Below are 17003 nucleotides of genomic sequence, written 5' to 3'. Positions count from 1 at the left end.
GACTAGTCTTGTAGTCCCTTTACACATGTGACTAGCCCTTCAGGAGCTGCATGCTATTACCTTGAGTTCCTCATTACTTGATAACAAGTAAAGGGGCTGGTACATAGTCCTCATCCTGTTTTTTGTATAACTAAGCTACTAACAGTACTTAAGTAACCAAGAGTCAAAATCCTCAGGCATATTCAAGGCTGGAGGAAAACTAACAGAGCCACTGTTAATTCTTCTCTTCTATTGCAAAGTGATTCCCTTGGGTAGACGAATTAGAGGATTCTGGAGAAAGGAAGCTAGAATCTTTTCAAACAAGAAAGGAAAAACTGTTCCTTCTATTACTGATTCCTCAAGGAAAGATTGTTGAATCACGAGAGTATATACTTTGTTTCATAAAATGACCTGAAATGAGCAGGTTTTTCAGGATCAACTTTCAGGGCCAATCCCCAACTCCCAGTTTCCCAATTCATCTTGTTTATAGCTGTAATCAGGACATAGATGCAATCAGGACAAAAGTGTAGCATCTTATTAATATATTTAATGAGGATTGAGGATTGTTGATGGTTAACAAGTAGCACCAAATGTAATATCATCAGTGAGCATATTGCTACAGTAATTTTTCTATCCTTTTAGAGAACTTACCTACTACTCATATTGGTAATTATTATGATACATTCCAAAAGTTCAGGGGTTCTTGAATGACTTAACAAAATATTTTTTGACTTAACGAGATATTAAAGACTTTTTCCTTAATCAATAAAACAGATTTTCCAATTATAGAAAATTGTTTTTCTTTGGTACCACATGCATGTTTGAACACCAAAATATCTTGGGATTCTCCAATCTCCAAATTTGTAAGATGTTTTTCTCTGTCATAAAACAAGATACTTACAACTCTATTAAATGTGTTTAATTTTACATACCTACATATAATTTTAGTATTATTCAAAATTTTAAGTGGCATCTATTTTCATGAGATTATAAAGATCTTTTAAATACAACATTTATTTTTATTTTCAAATTGTATACCTCTCTGGACTTTTGAACATTCTCCTTTCTAAAATATACTGAATCATGAGAGTCTATGCATAGTGGAGAAGGTGACATATTTCAGAAATAAAAACGCTGAACACAATTCCCAAAAGAAGCAAATGAGAATTCCACACTGACAGGTCACTGGGAACAGCAAACAAGACCATATTGTATTTTGTAGTTTGGCATCATGTAAAACATCACTCGCTGCTGTCTTCAGGGCATTCCCTTTGGGATGGAGCAGCCATGACTTGCTGACAACCCCTTCTTGTAAGATCATGGAAATATCCTAGGTTATTTCCAATTGTTTACAGGCATCATTTAAGGGATCACAGCTGTGGTTTCACTCGTACTTTCCACCTGTCATACACTAATTGGCTCAGAATTAACACTTTCTAAAAGGAACTAAAGATTCTTAAGAGATGTATTTGGCCCCAACTTAGCCAGAGATGTACATAAACTTGCTCATTTTCCCATTAAGAAGAGAACCATAGAGGAATGTTTTTTGGCTCTTGGCAGATGGTGATAGAAACTCATCAGTTACTCTCAAGCTGCTTTGCCATAATGCTAGGGGGAAAAAAATTATCATCTACTGGTTAGATTTACAGCACTTAAATTATGATACCTTTTAAGTAAAGGCCAGAATTATCATCAGGGGAAGATGGATTAACTGTGTTACCCATTATGCAACCAAATGCCGAAGGTGAAACATTGCATTTAGAATTTCAAGTGAAATAAAGAAGCTGTAAGATTTAGGTTTCATCTCCCAAAATTATCCAATAAGCTCATTAAGCCTTTTGAGGAGGGGTAAAGTATAAATAGAAAGGCAGACTAGCAAAAATTATAGCTTTATACATATACTTAATTGGAATGAATCTCTTAAATCATGCATAATAAAGTAGTATGATTTAAGAATTTCATTCCCATTAAATGTGCATTTTAGGTTTTCATCTTAAGTGTGAACATAAAAGTTCAGCTAAATGTTATGATTTAACATGAGAACTAAAGTAGATAAAATGAAAATAATGGGCCAAGATTCTGAGGAGAATGCTCTCCTTGATGCTACTTGTTTTTAAGGCAGATAGTTGGAAAAACAACTGTCCTTGGGAAAAAATAAAATAAAACCTATATATGTATTTTTTTACTGAAACCTATCAGAACATTTGCTATGCAAACAAGTTATTTAACTATCTCTGTAAATATATTAGCCTATATTCCCAATTTTGTGGTGTCTACATTCTACAATTTACAACTAAGATGTAAATCAACAATTATCAAATTTACATCCTATGCCAGATGCATCCTGTCTTTCTTTTGACTCATCATTTCTTTACTTTATCAGTTCTGGCAATTATTTCTCCATCAAGCACCTATCATAGAACTTCCCAAAGCTGAGTAGTTTCTGTTTACTCTCTTTATGTTCTCCCATTGGAGATTTTATATGATAAATTCAATTCTCACATATAGAGGGATGATGTGACTTCTTTTTTTTTAATTATTTTTTATTGTTATGTTAATCACCATACATTACATCATTAGTTTTTGATGTAGTGTTCCATGATTCATTGTTTGTGCATAACACCCAGTGCTCCACGCAGAATGTGCCCTCTTTAATACCCATCACCAGGCTAACCCATCCCCCCACCCCCCTCCCCTCTAGAATCCTCAGTTTGTTTTTCAGAATCCATCATCTTTAATGGTTTGTCTCCCCCTCCGACTTACTCCACTTCATTCTTCCCCTCCTGCTACCTTCTTCTTCTTTTTTTTTTTCTTAACATATATTGCATTATTTGTTTCAGAAGTACAGATCCATGATACATCAGTCTTGTACAATGCACAGTGCTCACCATAGCACATACCCTCCCAATGTCTATCACCCAGCTACCCAATCCCTCCCAACCCCCACCACTCCAACAACCCTCAGTTTGTTTTCTGAGATTAAGAATTCCTCATATCATTGAGGTCATGTGATACATGTCTTTCTCTGATTGACTTATTTCACTCAGCATAACACCCTCCAGTTCCATCCACGTCATTGCAAATGGCAAGATCTCATTCCTTTTGATGGCTGCATAATATTCCATTGTGTGTATATACCACATCTTCTTTATCCATTCATCTGTCGATGGACATCTTGGCTCTTTCCACAGTTTGGCTATTGTGGACATTGCTGCTATAAACATTGGGGTACACATACCCCTTCGGGTCCCTACATTTGTATCTTTGTGGTAAATACCCAGTAGTGCAATTGCTGGATCGTACGGTAGCTCTATTTTCAACTGTTTGAGGAACCTCCATACTGTTTTCCAGAGTGGTTGCACCAGCTTGCATTCCCACCAACAGTCTAGGAGGGTTCCCCTTTCTCCGCATCCCCGCCAACATCTGTTGTTTCCTGACTTGTTAATTTTAGCCATTCTGACTGGTGTGAGGTGGTATCTCATTGAGGTTTTGATTTGGATTTCCCTGATGCTGAGCGATGTTGAGCATTTTTCATGTGCCTGTTGGCCATTTGGATGTCTTCTTTGGAAAAATGTCTGTTCATGTCTTCCGCCCATTTCTTGATTGGATTATTTGTTCTTTGGGTGTTGAGTTTGATAAGTTCTTTATAGATTTTGGATACTAGCCCTTTATCTGATATGTCATTTGCAAATATTTTCTCCCATTCTGTCGGTTGTCTTTTGGTTTTGTGGACTGTTTCTTTTGCTGTGCAAAAGCTTTTTATCTTGATGAAATCATAATAGTTCATTATTGCCCTGGCTTCCCTTGCCTTTGGCGATGTTTCTAGGAAGAAGTTGCTGTGGCTGAGGTGGAAGAGGTTGCTGCCTGTGTTCTCCTTTAGGATTTTGATGGACTCCTGTCTCACGTTTAGGTCTTTCAACCATTTGGAGTCTATTTTGGTGTGTGGTGTAAGGAAATGGTCCAGTTTCATTCTTCTGCATGTGGCTGTCCAATTTTCCCAACACCATTTGTTGAAGAGACTGTCTTTTTTCCATTGGACATTCTTTCCTGCTTTGTCAAAGATAAGTTGACCATAGAGTTGAGGGTCCATTTCTGGGCTCTCGATTCTGTTCCATTGAGCTATGTGTCTGTTTTTGTGCCAGTACCATACTGTCTTGATGATGACAGCTTTGTAATAGAGCTGGAAGTCCGGAATTGTGATGCCGCCAGCTTTGCTTTTCTTTTTCAATATTCCTCTGGCTATTCAGGGTCTCTTCTGGTTCCATGCAAATTTTAGGATTATTTGTGCCATTTCTTTGAAAAAGGTGGATGGTATTTTGATGGAGATTGCATTGAATGTGTAGATTGCTCTAGGTAGCACTGACATCTTCACAATGTTTGTTCTTCCAATCCATGAGCATGGAACGTTTTTCCATTTCTTTGTGTCTTCTTCAATTACTTTCATGAGTATTTTATAGCTTTCTGAGTACAGATCCTTTGCCTCTTTGGTTAAATTTATTCCTAGGTATCTTATGGTTTTGGGTGCAATTGTAAATGGGATCGACTCGTTGATTTGTCTCTCTTCTGTCTTGTTGTTGGTATATAGGAATGCCACTGATTTCTGTGCATTGATTTTATAGCCTGCTACTTTACTGAATTCCTGTATGAGTTCTAGTAGTTTTGGGGTGGAGTCTTTTGGATTTTCCACATACAGTATCATATCATCTGCAAAGAGTGAGAGTTTGACTTCTTCTTTGCTGATTTGGATGCCTTTGATTTCTTTTCATTGTCTGATTGCTGTGGCTAGGACTTCTAATACTATGTTGACTAGCAGTGGTGAGAGTGGACATCCCTGCCGCGTTCCTGACCTTAGGAGCTTTTCCCTATTGAGAATGATATTCGCTGTAGGTTTTTCATAGATGGTTTTTATGATATTGAGGTATGTACCCTCTATCCCTATACTCTGAAGAGTTTTGATCAAGAAAGGATGCTGTACTTTGTCAAATGCTTTTTCTGCATCTATTGAGAGGATCATATGATTCTTGTTCTTTCTTTTGTTAATGTATTGTATCACGTTGATTGATTTGCGGATGTTGAACCAGCCTTGCAGCCCAGGGATAAATCCCACTTGGTCATGGTGAATAATCCTTTTAATGTACTGTTGGATCCTATTGGCTAGTATTTTGATGAGAATTTTTTCATCCATGTTCATCAAGGATATTGGTTTGTAATTCTCCTTTTTGATGGGGTCTTTGTCTGGTTTTGGGATCAAGGTAATGCTGGCCTCATAAAATGAGTTTGGAAGTTTTCCTTCCATTTCTATTTTTTGGAACAGTTTCAGGAGAAGAGGTATTAATTCTTCTTGAAATGTCTGATAGAATTCCCTTGGGAAGCCATCTGGCCCTGGGCTTTTGTTTGTTGGGAGATTTTTGATGACTCCTTCAATTTCCTTAATGGTTATAGGTCTGTTCAGGTTTTCTATTTCTTCCTGGTTCAATTTTGGTAGTTGATACATCTCTAGGAATGCACCCATTTCTTCCAGGTTATCTAATTTGCTGGCATAGAGTTGCTCATCATATGTTCTTATAATTGTTTGTATTTCTTTGGTGTTGGTTGTGATCTCTCCACTTTCATTCATGATTTTGTTGATTTGGGTCATTTCTCTTTTCTTTTTGATCAGTCTGGCCAGGGGTTTATCAATCTTGTGAATTCTTTCAAAGAACCAGCTCCTAGTTTCGTTGATCTGTTCTACTGTTCTTTTGGTTTCTAGTTCATTGATTTCTGCTCTGATCTTTATGATTTCTCTTCTCCTGCTGGGTTTAGGCTTTATTTGCTGTTCTTTCTCCAGCTCCTTTAGGTGTAGGGTTAGGTTGTGTATTGGAGACCTTTCTTGTTTCTTGAGAAAGGCTTGTATTGCTATATACTTTCCTCTCAGGACTGCCTTTGCTGTATCCCAAAGATTTTGAACAGTTGTGTTTTCATTTTCATTGGTTTCCATGAATTTTTTAAATTCTTCCTTAATTTCCTGGTTGACCCATTCATTCTTTAGTAGGATGCTCTTTAGCCTCCCTGTATTTGAGTTCTTTCTGACTTTCCTCTTGTGATTGAGTTCTAGTTTCAAAGCATTGTGGTCTGAAAATATGCAGGGAATAATCTCAGTCTTTTGGTACTGGTTGAGACCTGATTTGTGACCTAGGATGTGATCACTAGAGAAGAATGTGTATTCCATTGCTTTGGGATGGAATGTTCTGCATATGTCTGTAAAGTCCATCTGGTCTAGTGTATCATTTAAAGTCTTTATTTCCTTGTTGATCTTTTGCTTAGATGATCTGTCCATTTCAGTCAGGGAGGTGTTAAAGTCCCCCACTATTATTGTATTGTTGTCAATGTGTTTCTTTGCTTTTGTTATTAATTGCCTTATATAATTGGCCGCTCCCATGTTAGGGGCATAGATATTTACAATTGTTAGATCTTCTTGTTGGATAGACCCTTTAAGTAGGATATAGTGTCCTTCTTCATCTCTTATTACAGTCTTTGGTTTAAAATCTAATCTGTCTGATATAAGGATTGCCACCCCAGCTTTCTTTTGGTGTCCATTAGCATGGTAAATGGTTTTCCACCCCCTCACTTTCAATCTGGGGGTGTCTTTGGGTCTAAAATGAGTCTCTTGCAGACAGCATATGGATGGGTCTTGTTTTTTAATCCAATCTGGTAGCCTGTGTCTTTTGATTGGGGCATTGAGCCCATTTACATTCAGGGTAACTATTGAAAGATATGAATTTAGTGCCATTGTATTGCCTGTAAGGTGACTGTTACTGTATATTGTCTGTGTTCCTTTCTGGTCTATGCTGCTTTTAGGCTCTCTTTTTGCTTAGAGGACCTCTTTCAATATTTCTTGTAGGGCTGGTTTCGTGTTTGCAAATTCCTTTAGTTTTTGTTTGTCCTGGAAGCTTTTTATCTCTCCTTCTATTTTCAATGACAACCTAGCTGGATATAGTATTCTTGGCTGCATATTTTTCTCGTTTAGTGCTCTGAAGATATCATGCCAGTCCTTTCTGGCCTGCCAGGTCTCTGTGGATAGGTCTGTTGCCAATCTAATGTTTTTACCATTGTAGGTTCCATATCTCTTCTCCTGAGCTGCTTTCAGGATTTTCTCTTTGTCTCTGAGACTCGTAAGTTTTACTATTAGATGTTGGGGTGTTGACCTATTTTTATTGATTTTTGAGAGGGGTTCTCTGTGCCTCCTGGATTTTGATGCCTGTTTCATTCTCCACATTAGGGAATTTCTCTGCTATAATTTGCTCCAATATACCTTCTGCCCCTCTCTCTCTTTCTTCTTCTTCTGGGATCCCAAGTATTCTAATGTTGTTTCGTCTTATCGTATTGCTTATCTCTCGAATTCTGCCCTCGTGATCCTGTAGTTGTTTCTCTCTCTTTTTCTCACCCTCTTTATTTTCCATCATTTGGTCTTCTGTATCACTGATTCTCTCTTCTGCCTCACTTATCCTAGCAGTTAGTGCCCCCATTTTGGATTGCACCTCATCAATAGCCTTTTTGATTTTGACTTGATTAGATTTTAGTTCTTTTATTTCTCCAAAAAGTGTTTCTCTAATAACTTCCACACTTTTTTCAAGTCCAGCTAGTATCTTTAAAGTCATGATTCTGAACTCTAGGTCCGACATCGTACTAATGTCAATATTGAGTAGGTCCCTGGCAGTCGGTACTACCTCTTGTTCTTTTTGCTGAGGTGATTTTTTTTGTCTTGTCATTTTGTCCAGAGGAGAACAGACGAATGAGAGAACAGAATGCTAACAGGTTAACAACGTCTCCAGCAAATATACTCTATACAAATCAGAAAAGACCTGAACCCAGGGGACAAGAAAGGGAAAGAAAGAAGAGGAAAAAAAAAAAAAAGGAAAAAGGAAAAGATAAAAACAAACAAAAACAGAACAAAACAAAACAAAAAAAAACAGAATATGATCAAATATGATCAGGCTAGTGCATAGATCAGTGCCACACACTACCTTTTGGGCATATTTTGGTCTGTTAGAAGAAAGTGCCTGCTAAAATATTAAAGGAAGAAAGACTTATATATGTACAAAATAAGGGTTGATACAATGAAGGGATGGCAGATGACTGTAAAGATGAAAATTATAAAAGATTTTATAAAAGGAATTGATAAGAAGTTGTTTTTAAAAAGAAAGAAGATTTAAAAAGAAAAAGAAGAAAGAAAAAAAAGAAAAAAAAAGGGAGAGAATGTGATCAGGCAGGAGAATAAACAAAGCCATACACTAGTGATTTAGGGTATATTTTGATCTGTTAGAAGAAATTGTATCTCAAAATTTTAAAGCGAGAACAACTTATATATATATATACATATATATATATGCCAAAAATAAGGGTAACTACTCTGAAGGGATAAAAATATGACTCTAAAAATGAAAAATAAAAAATGTTTTTTAAAAAAAGGGATTGATAAGATGTTGTTTGAAAAAGGGAAAAAGAAAAATTAAAAAAAGTTAAAAAAATTAACTTTGAAAAACTAATGAATTATGGTAAAAAAGCCATGAATTCTATGTGTAGTATTCCCCTAGCGCTGGAGTTCTCCCGTTCTCCTTGATCTGTAAACTTGTTCTTAGCTTGCTGGCTGTTCGTGCTGATCTTCTGGGGGAGGGGCCTGTCGCCGTGGTTCCCAAATGTCTTTGCTGGAAGCAGAATTGCCCCGCCCTTGTGAGTCCGGGCTAAGCAAGCTGCTCGGGTTTGCTCTCAGTAACTTTTGTTCCCTACAAGCTCTCGGTACAGATTTGGAGGACCAGGGTGAAAATGGTGGCCTCCCAATCTCCGCCCGGAGGAGCTGAGAACTCGGGCCCGCTCCTCAGTGCGCCCCCAGAGAAAAGCAGTCACTCCCGACTCCCTGGTCTCCGACCACACTCCGTGCTCACCCGGCCTGTGACTGAGCGTTTCTATCTCTGGCACCCGGACCCCGTGTGGAGTCTCCAAACCCAGCAGATCCCTGAGGTGGGCTCCCGCGCCACTCCTCCTGGGGGAGGAAGGGGAGTCTCCCCGGCTCTGCCGCTTGTTGGGTCCCTGCTGGAGGCGCAGTGGCCCGACTGGGCCGCGGATCACAGTTTATGGCAACCCCGAGCTGAGAGCCCGCGCCTCGGCTCCGTCTCTGCAGCCGGCTTCCCCGCTCCGATACCTGGGAGCTCTGCCGCACTCAGGCACCCCCGGTCTGTCTGTGACCCCGAGGGTCCTGACTTCTAAAAGTTCTGATTTTGTGCTCCACGGCTCTATCACTTGCCAGAAGCAGCCGACGGAGGCCCCCTCCCCCGCCGTCTATCCTCCCAAATATCGCCTCAGATTCACTTCTCCGCACGTCCTACCTTCCAGAAAGTGGTCGCTTTCTGTTCAGAGTGTTGTTACTCTTCTTATCTTCGATCTCCTGTTGAGTTCGTAGGTGTTCAGAATGGTTTGATCCCTATTCAGCTGAATTCCTGAGACCAGACGAAATCCAGGTCTCCTACTCCTCTGCCATCTTGCTCCGCCCCCTCGATGATGTGACTTCTGCCATGACATATTCAACAGGTATCCAACATCAGTCAAATGCATAATTTTTACAAAGAGGTTGCTCTATTTAGTATTTTTATTTTCACCAATAGCACTGTAATTCTATCAGGTTTGAAAGTTTGAGGAGGCCCAGATCTATCTACTTTTAAACATAAATCCATTTAAAAAGTCAAATTTTCTTGGGGTGCCTAGGTGACTCAGTCTGTTAAGCGTCTGCCTTCAGCTCAGGTCATGATCTCAGGGTCCTGGGACCCACATCGCATTGGGCTCCCTGCTCGGCAGGGGGCCTGCTTCTCCCTTTGCTCCCCCCGTGCTTGTGCGCACCCGCGCTCTCTCTCTGTGTCAGATAGATGGGTAAAATATTTTTAAAAAGTCAAATATTCATGACTATTATTTACTTGCCATTTTAGTCTGTTAAAAGGAATACAATAGAATCCAACTAAAAATGAGGGGAAAAATGCGTAACTCAAGAAATTAGGCTTAGTAAATCTTACATTTTAAGAGGTTTAAATAAATGCCACGGGCAGAGAGAATAGCAGACGATTAATTGGGACTCAGAGAATCAAGTGAGGATCTTTAGAGAATACTTCATTTGAGTTGGGGTTGTGAAAACTATGTAAAATTTCAACACACAGAGAAAAATATTTCAGGTAGAGTATGATTTCATCAAAACCCAGAAGAATCAAAGCATCAGGCATATACTGGCTAGAGCAAGGGATAATTGAGAGACATTAACAGAAGTTGAGAAAGCTAGATTGGGAGTAGAATGGAAGCAGCCTTGATTCTAACCCCCTAAAAGTGGACTTCATTAAATAGTCATGAAGAACTAAGAAAGAGATGGATATGCTTTGATTTCTTTTATAATGATATCTTTGGCAGCTGTTATAGAATATATTGTGTTCCTCCAAAAACATTGAGTTATCTACAAATGTGGACTTATTTGGAAATAGAGTCTTTGCAGATGATCAAGTTAAAATGAAATCATCAGGGTAGACTCTAATCCAATATGACTGGTGTCCTTATAAAATGGGGAATTTAGACAGAAACAGACACATACCCCAGGGAAGATGATGTGAAGGTACAGAGAGAACACGTAGAAGCCAAGAAATGCCTGAGGCTACTAGAAACAGAGAGACATGGAACAGATTCTCCCTCACAGCCTTCAGAGGATCAGCCCTGCTGACACCTTGATTTCATACTTACAGCCTTTAGAATTATTAGACGATATAAACTTCTGTTGTTTATGCCACCTAATTTGTGGTAGTTTGTTTTGGCATCTCCAGGAAACTAATTCAGCAGTGTTGTGGATTATGGATGTAAGTGTCTGGAACTGGAGGCATGAAAAAGCAGTTAAATAATTGCAATAGTTTGCAAATAAGTGATGATGTCACAAGATGTAGAAATGGAAATATTGGCCCATATAAGAGGAGCACTTTAATAAGGAATATTAAGGTTTTCAGTAAATTAATTGTAGGAGAGTCAAAGGAAAGAAAAATAATGACTTAGAGGTTTCTAGTTTTGTCCATTTCGTTCATTGTTGAATAAGTGATAAAGATGAGACATTCAGAAGAAGTCACCTTGAAATGGAAGAATTGATGTTGTTTTAGAAATATTTGAATTTGAAGTAACTCTGAAACTTTGGTTTGTTGTTTTAAAAGAAAATTTGAAGAAAGGTCTTGGTTGGACATAGAGACTTGAGTTGCATTATCATTTGAAGTAATGAGTTTACATAAAGTGGAGTGGAGCTAAAAATACCCTCAGCTATTTTTAGCGGAGGGTAAAAGTCTCAGGAACAACGATACTTAAAGGCTAACTGATAAAGACGGGATCTGTTACAAAAACTCAGAAGTAGTCAAACAACATCCACAAGAGAGGAATGTTAGAGAAGCTAAAGAAGAAAACAAGTTTCAGGACAGATGGAATGGGAAACATTTAAAATTCTAATTGAAGATGAAGACAGAGACATATCCATTAAATTAGACAAATGGATTATCATTGTATAACCTGATGATCATTGTTGGAAAAGAATACACAGACACTTCTGATATATTAGCATATTCATCCAAGAAATAAAAAAGCATCCCTCTCAGAATAGGAAAGACTGTGAGGTAATTCATTTTCCTCTTCCTTCCTCAACTTAATTTCAGACTTCCAAATATCTTTATGGTCACTTTCTGGTTGGTACGATTATAGCTCATTAAACTTTTTATCTGGGTAGAACTCTTTTGATGACACAGTTATTGAACTGTGTGCTGGGATCTTCCATTAAGCAGTGATTCCCATCTTGGATCTTGCCTCCCTCGCCTTTTTAAAGGCTTTATTTTATTTCAAGAGGTTTTAGGATCAAGGTAAAATTTAGAAAAAGTACAGAGATTTCCCACATACCCTCTGCCCCCGCACATGCATAGCCTCCCTCATTATCAAAATCCCCCACCAGAGTGGAACATTTGTTACAATTGATGAACCTGCAAATGACACATCACAATCACCCAAAGTTCATAGTTGATATTATGGTTAATTCTTGGTATTGTAATTCTATGGGTTTTGACAAATTTATAATGACATATATTTATCATTATAGTATCATACAAAGTGTTTTGTCCCAAAACTTCTCTGTGTTCTGCCTATTCATCCTTCTCCCTCCCTCAGTCCCTGGCAACCACAGATCTTTTTACTGTCTTCGTAGTTTTTACTTTCCCAGAATGTCATAAAGTTGGAATTATACAGTAGGAGTAGCCTTTTCAGACGGGCTTCTTTCACTTAGTAATGTGCATTTAAGTTTCCTTCATTTCTTTTCATGGCTTGATAGCTCATTTCCTTTTAGTACTGAATAAATTCTATTGCCAAATACCCAAAGAGAACAATTGAACTATAATTAATAATTAAAACAGCTAAGGACAAAGATATCAGAAAATACTTGGACTTTTTCCTGTTCCAGGGATACAGCTTGTCTTTGAAGACCATGCCCATATTAACATAGATCACCTCATTTGGCTTTTCTGTGGTCTTCAAGGACAGCTGGAATGAAGGGCATTAAAAAAACACTTGATTATTGTGAAGTTAAAAAAAAAAAGTGAAGAATAAGGATGTCAAGTTACCTACTACTGAAAAACAGTAATTAAGTAGGAATTGAATGTTCATTTGAGAAAATATTTGTGGAGTACTTCCTCTTCTCAGGTCAGTAAAAGTCACGGGGTATTTCTGCTTCTGTTTTGTTTTTTTTTTTTCATATATTAAGAGAATGTACATTAACTATATAAATTGAGAAGACCCTGGATGCTTTTATTCTCCCCTACCCCCCTTTAATTTGCTGGAAACAAATAGATCACTGGGAGGAGGGTACATGCATCAGCATTCCACATAGAAACTTAAAAAAAAAAAATCAGGGGCGCCTGGGTGGCTCAGTTGTTAAGCGTTTGCCTTCGGCTCAGGTCATGATCCCAGGGTGCTGGGACTGAGCCCTGCATTGGGCTCCCTGCTTGGTGGGAAGTCTGCTTCCCCCTCTCCCACTCCCCCTGTTTATGTTCCCTCTCTTGCTGTGTCTCTCTCTGTCAAATAAATACATAAAATCTTAAAAAAAAAAAAATACCAATACTTGGACCCTACCCCAGACCTACTGAATCATAATTGCCAGAGGTATTTAAATCAAACTGCAAAATAAGTCCTCAGCTTTTTTTCTTATGAATAACTCAAGATAACAACCACCATTGTTATAGGCCTTCAACAATGCTAATTTCAAATTTGTCAACCAGAAAATAATAAAGAAAAAGTAAAAAACAATAAACAATTTTGGAGAACTTTGAGGAAATAAATTAAGCCACTTTCGTGTATTTATAACTAGAGGCCAGACAGTCATTTATTTTAAAGGCAAGTACAATGCAGGTCTTCGAGTAAACTTCCAAATGTTTTATCATTGAGTAGACAGGGAAACCAATTTATTCCTTATTTTTTTCCCTTGAACTGAACAGGGTTCTAATTCTCTCCCATTCCACCCCAGTTCACCATCAAATTCTAACAATCCTCCTTTCTTCTCCACATGCATTATAAACTTACTCACTTTTATTAAGAAAACCTGACCAATGCTTGATACATAAAAAGTGATCAATAAATATTGTTTGCATTAGTTAATGTGTATCTAGATTCTTCTCAAATAGGAAATGAGCCAGGAAAAAAGATATGGTGAAACAATGATGTAGTCCAGAATGTTTAGAGAGAGCTTTAAATTGAAATGATAGAAATGTGTGCTAGATATATATATGATGCTCAATAAATACTAGTTGATTATTTAAATTAACATTATCAGATGTGTTAATGGAGTAATTGTGGTCTACATCTATAGTACCTCTACACAGGGCAGGAGCAATTGGGATAGTGTGGCTAAAACCAGTTTAGATCATTGGAAAACTTCTGAGTCAGAATCTAGATTAGAATACATCTGGTAACCCTCTCCTTCCAAAGGATATATTTACTTGAGGTCTAAGGAGTCAATTGGTAAGATCTTATCTGTGTCTATATTTGTGATTTAGGCCTATGCTGCTGTGGCTGTTAGAGTAGTGGGGACAACAGGAGGAAGGTGACACATTCCCGGTTGGAGGAGGAGTTTCAGGTACACCGGGAGGGAATTCTTTATAAGGTAGGAGCTTTCGAATAAAAGAAGCTGAATTTACTAACTGAGCCCAAGCATCACTGTTTTCAGAATGGAGTGGGGAATTCTACTTGAATCCTTCCCAAAACAGAGATCTGTGTCTCCTGAGAAGAAAGACAAAACTAAAAATGTTGTTTTGCTAATCTCTTTAAGACTTTAGTGGTTCCAGAAATGATGTTGTTAAAACTGATCAAAATTGGAATGTAAAGCATTTGGGCTAGAACCAGGCTTCCCACTTTGAAAAAGCCTGCTGTACCCTTAGAGTACAGAAATATTCAATGTTCCCTTGGCTTGGGGTGCAGAAATCTGTATTTTGCAGGAGGGGGAAGGCAGTGGTAGAAAGGCAGCTTGTGGAAAATGAGAGCAATGAGTGAGAGAAGCTTTCTCTTTACTCTGAAAAAGTTTCCAGAAAACTGTGGAAATTGTTGCAGAAAAAAGGGCTTTTGTGTGAGCTTATGAATGCATAGAAATAGAAGAGTTCAGATTTAGCAAATACATCGATGTACTTTGTGCCTACAACCTAGGACACTTCAGAACACATAAATAAAATACATTTTAAATAATAACTTTGATATTTGTTAGTCCACCTTATTTTAGTAATTAGTTACATGATCTCATGGCACCTACTCTATTTTTTTAAAGATTTTATTTATTTATTTTTGCATGTGCACATAAGAGAGAGAGAGAGAAGAAGATAGAACACACGAGCCCAAGTGTGGTCGGGGGGGCAGAAGAAGAAGCAGACTCCCCACTGAGCAAGAAGCCCAATGGGGAACTCAATCCAAGGACCCGGGGATCATGACCTGGGCTTTTGGCAGATGCTTAACCAACTAAGCCACCCTGGCACCCTGTGGCATCTCCTTGAAAAGTATAGGTGGAATCTGAAGACTTACCTTTTTTCTGACTTATGATGGCAAGAAAAGATTGACTGACTCATCATCCAATCTACTGCTCCGGAGGATAACTGAAATATTTTATATACCAATTTTTTTTTTTTTTTTGAGAGAGAGAGATAGTGGTGGGGAGGGACAGAGGAAGAGAGAGAGAGAGAGAAACTTAAGCAGGCTCCATGCCCAACAGAGAGCCTGACACGGGGCTCTATCTCATGACCCTGAGATCATGACCTGAGTTAAAATCAAGAGTCAGACGCTTAACCAACTGAGCTACCCAGGTGCCCCAATTCCAGTACCTCTTTAGCTACTATTTCTCATGTGGGCTAGAATCTTGAGTTAGCTTTGGAGTCAGTGGTAAGCCATTGAGAGAGAAGCCACATGAGCAAAGACTGGATCCTTGGTCACATATGATGGCAGGGGCATCTGATTTTTATATGGCAACTGTATTGGAGTTTCTCGATATTTAGTTCATAAAGTGGTAGAAGTTAAGCTCTAAGTGGTAGTAGCTATGGTATTTCTGACTATATTTTCTGTTCAATTTCTTAAAATATAAAATTGAGCCCAAAATAAAGCCTATTAATTAAAAAGAAATACTTTCACAACAAAAACATAATCCATACAATTCTTATTGCCTCCACTGCTGCTGCCTTATTAATCCTAGATCACCATATCATTTTTCACATTGTTCGGCCCTGCTCCTGCACAGGGTGTTCTCAGTGTAGAGGCCAGAATGCTCCACTTAAAGCAGGTCTCTTCTCTTTGCAAAATCTTTCTATGGGTTTTAACTCAGTTGCATAGCCTAAAGTCATGAAAGCAACCTACTTGGCTATCATATATGATTTCCTACCACGTGATTCTGTATCCCTTTAACTTTTGACATCTTCAGCTCATACTTTCACCCACCTCACTCTGCTCTAGTTTCACTGACTTTCTCTTTGTTGAACACATAGACTAATTTTAAAGGTTTTCATACTGCTCCCTCTTCCTAGAATGAATGATCTTTTGCCAGGTAACTAATAAGGCTTATGCCTAGTCTCCTTCCGATCATCTCAATTTTCATCCTTTCTTAAGTCACGACTTCCTTGATCACCGTGTATAAAAGAGCAAGTTTTCCTTTCCAGCACTGTCAATCCTCTTTCCTTGCTATATTTTTTCTTCATAGCACTTGCTACCATGAGATATGACATCTATTTCACTGTCCAACTATTTACACTAGAATGTGCAGGGAGAGATGGAGCAAGTGTGGCAGTGAGAAAAGACAAAGAAAATTCAAAGGAGGAAACCAAATGTTAGAGGAAACTTGACTTGCTGAAGTTATCACACCAGATAGGTACAGAATCAAGACTTAGCCCCAAATCCAGTAAAATATGACTAATCCAAGATTCATGTATAAAAACTTAGATGTGATTTGGATATTCATATTTCTGGTTCCTACCTAATTTGTCATGATAGCATCTCAACATATTTATTTGGTTACATTCACATTATTCTATGAGAGGAACCATGAATATGAAAGAAATGTATTCCTTAAGAGCATAATATTATAATTATCAGATAATGTTATATTTAAGTGGGAGAAGAGTGTTTTTTGAGTAGAGGAAAATTGGGGTTTGGTTGATGCTAATTCTTAACCAGAGTTGGGTCACATGCAAAGATAGCACCTTGCTTGATCATGATTAACCCAACAAAAATTTTTGTATTTGTTTATCAGGGTTATTCTTAAATGAGTCTCTCTGAAAAGCACATTTCAACAATAGATTGATCCCCATGGCATTTTAAATCTTTGGGTGAACAGCTTAAGGTTAAGAAATTAAAACATTCTATTGTATATCTACCAAATGGAGTTCAGTGCTGCAGGCATTTGAGCTTGTCTAAAAGTCCTGCAAAGAGTATCTGTTTTGTAAATGTTTTTTTATAGTAAAGTATGAAGGGGTGAGTTT

Source organism: Zalophus californianus, chromosome 12 (genome assembly GCF_009762305.2).
Source record: "Zalophus californianus isolate mZalCal1 chromosome 12, mZalCal1.pri.v2, whole genome shotgun sequence".
Taxonomy (NCBI): Eukaryota; Metazoa; Chordata; class Mammalia; order Carnivora; family Otariidae; genus Zalophus; species Zalophus californianus.
Note: the sequence above shows the minus strand (reverse complement) of the source record.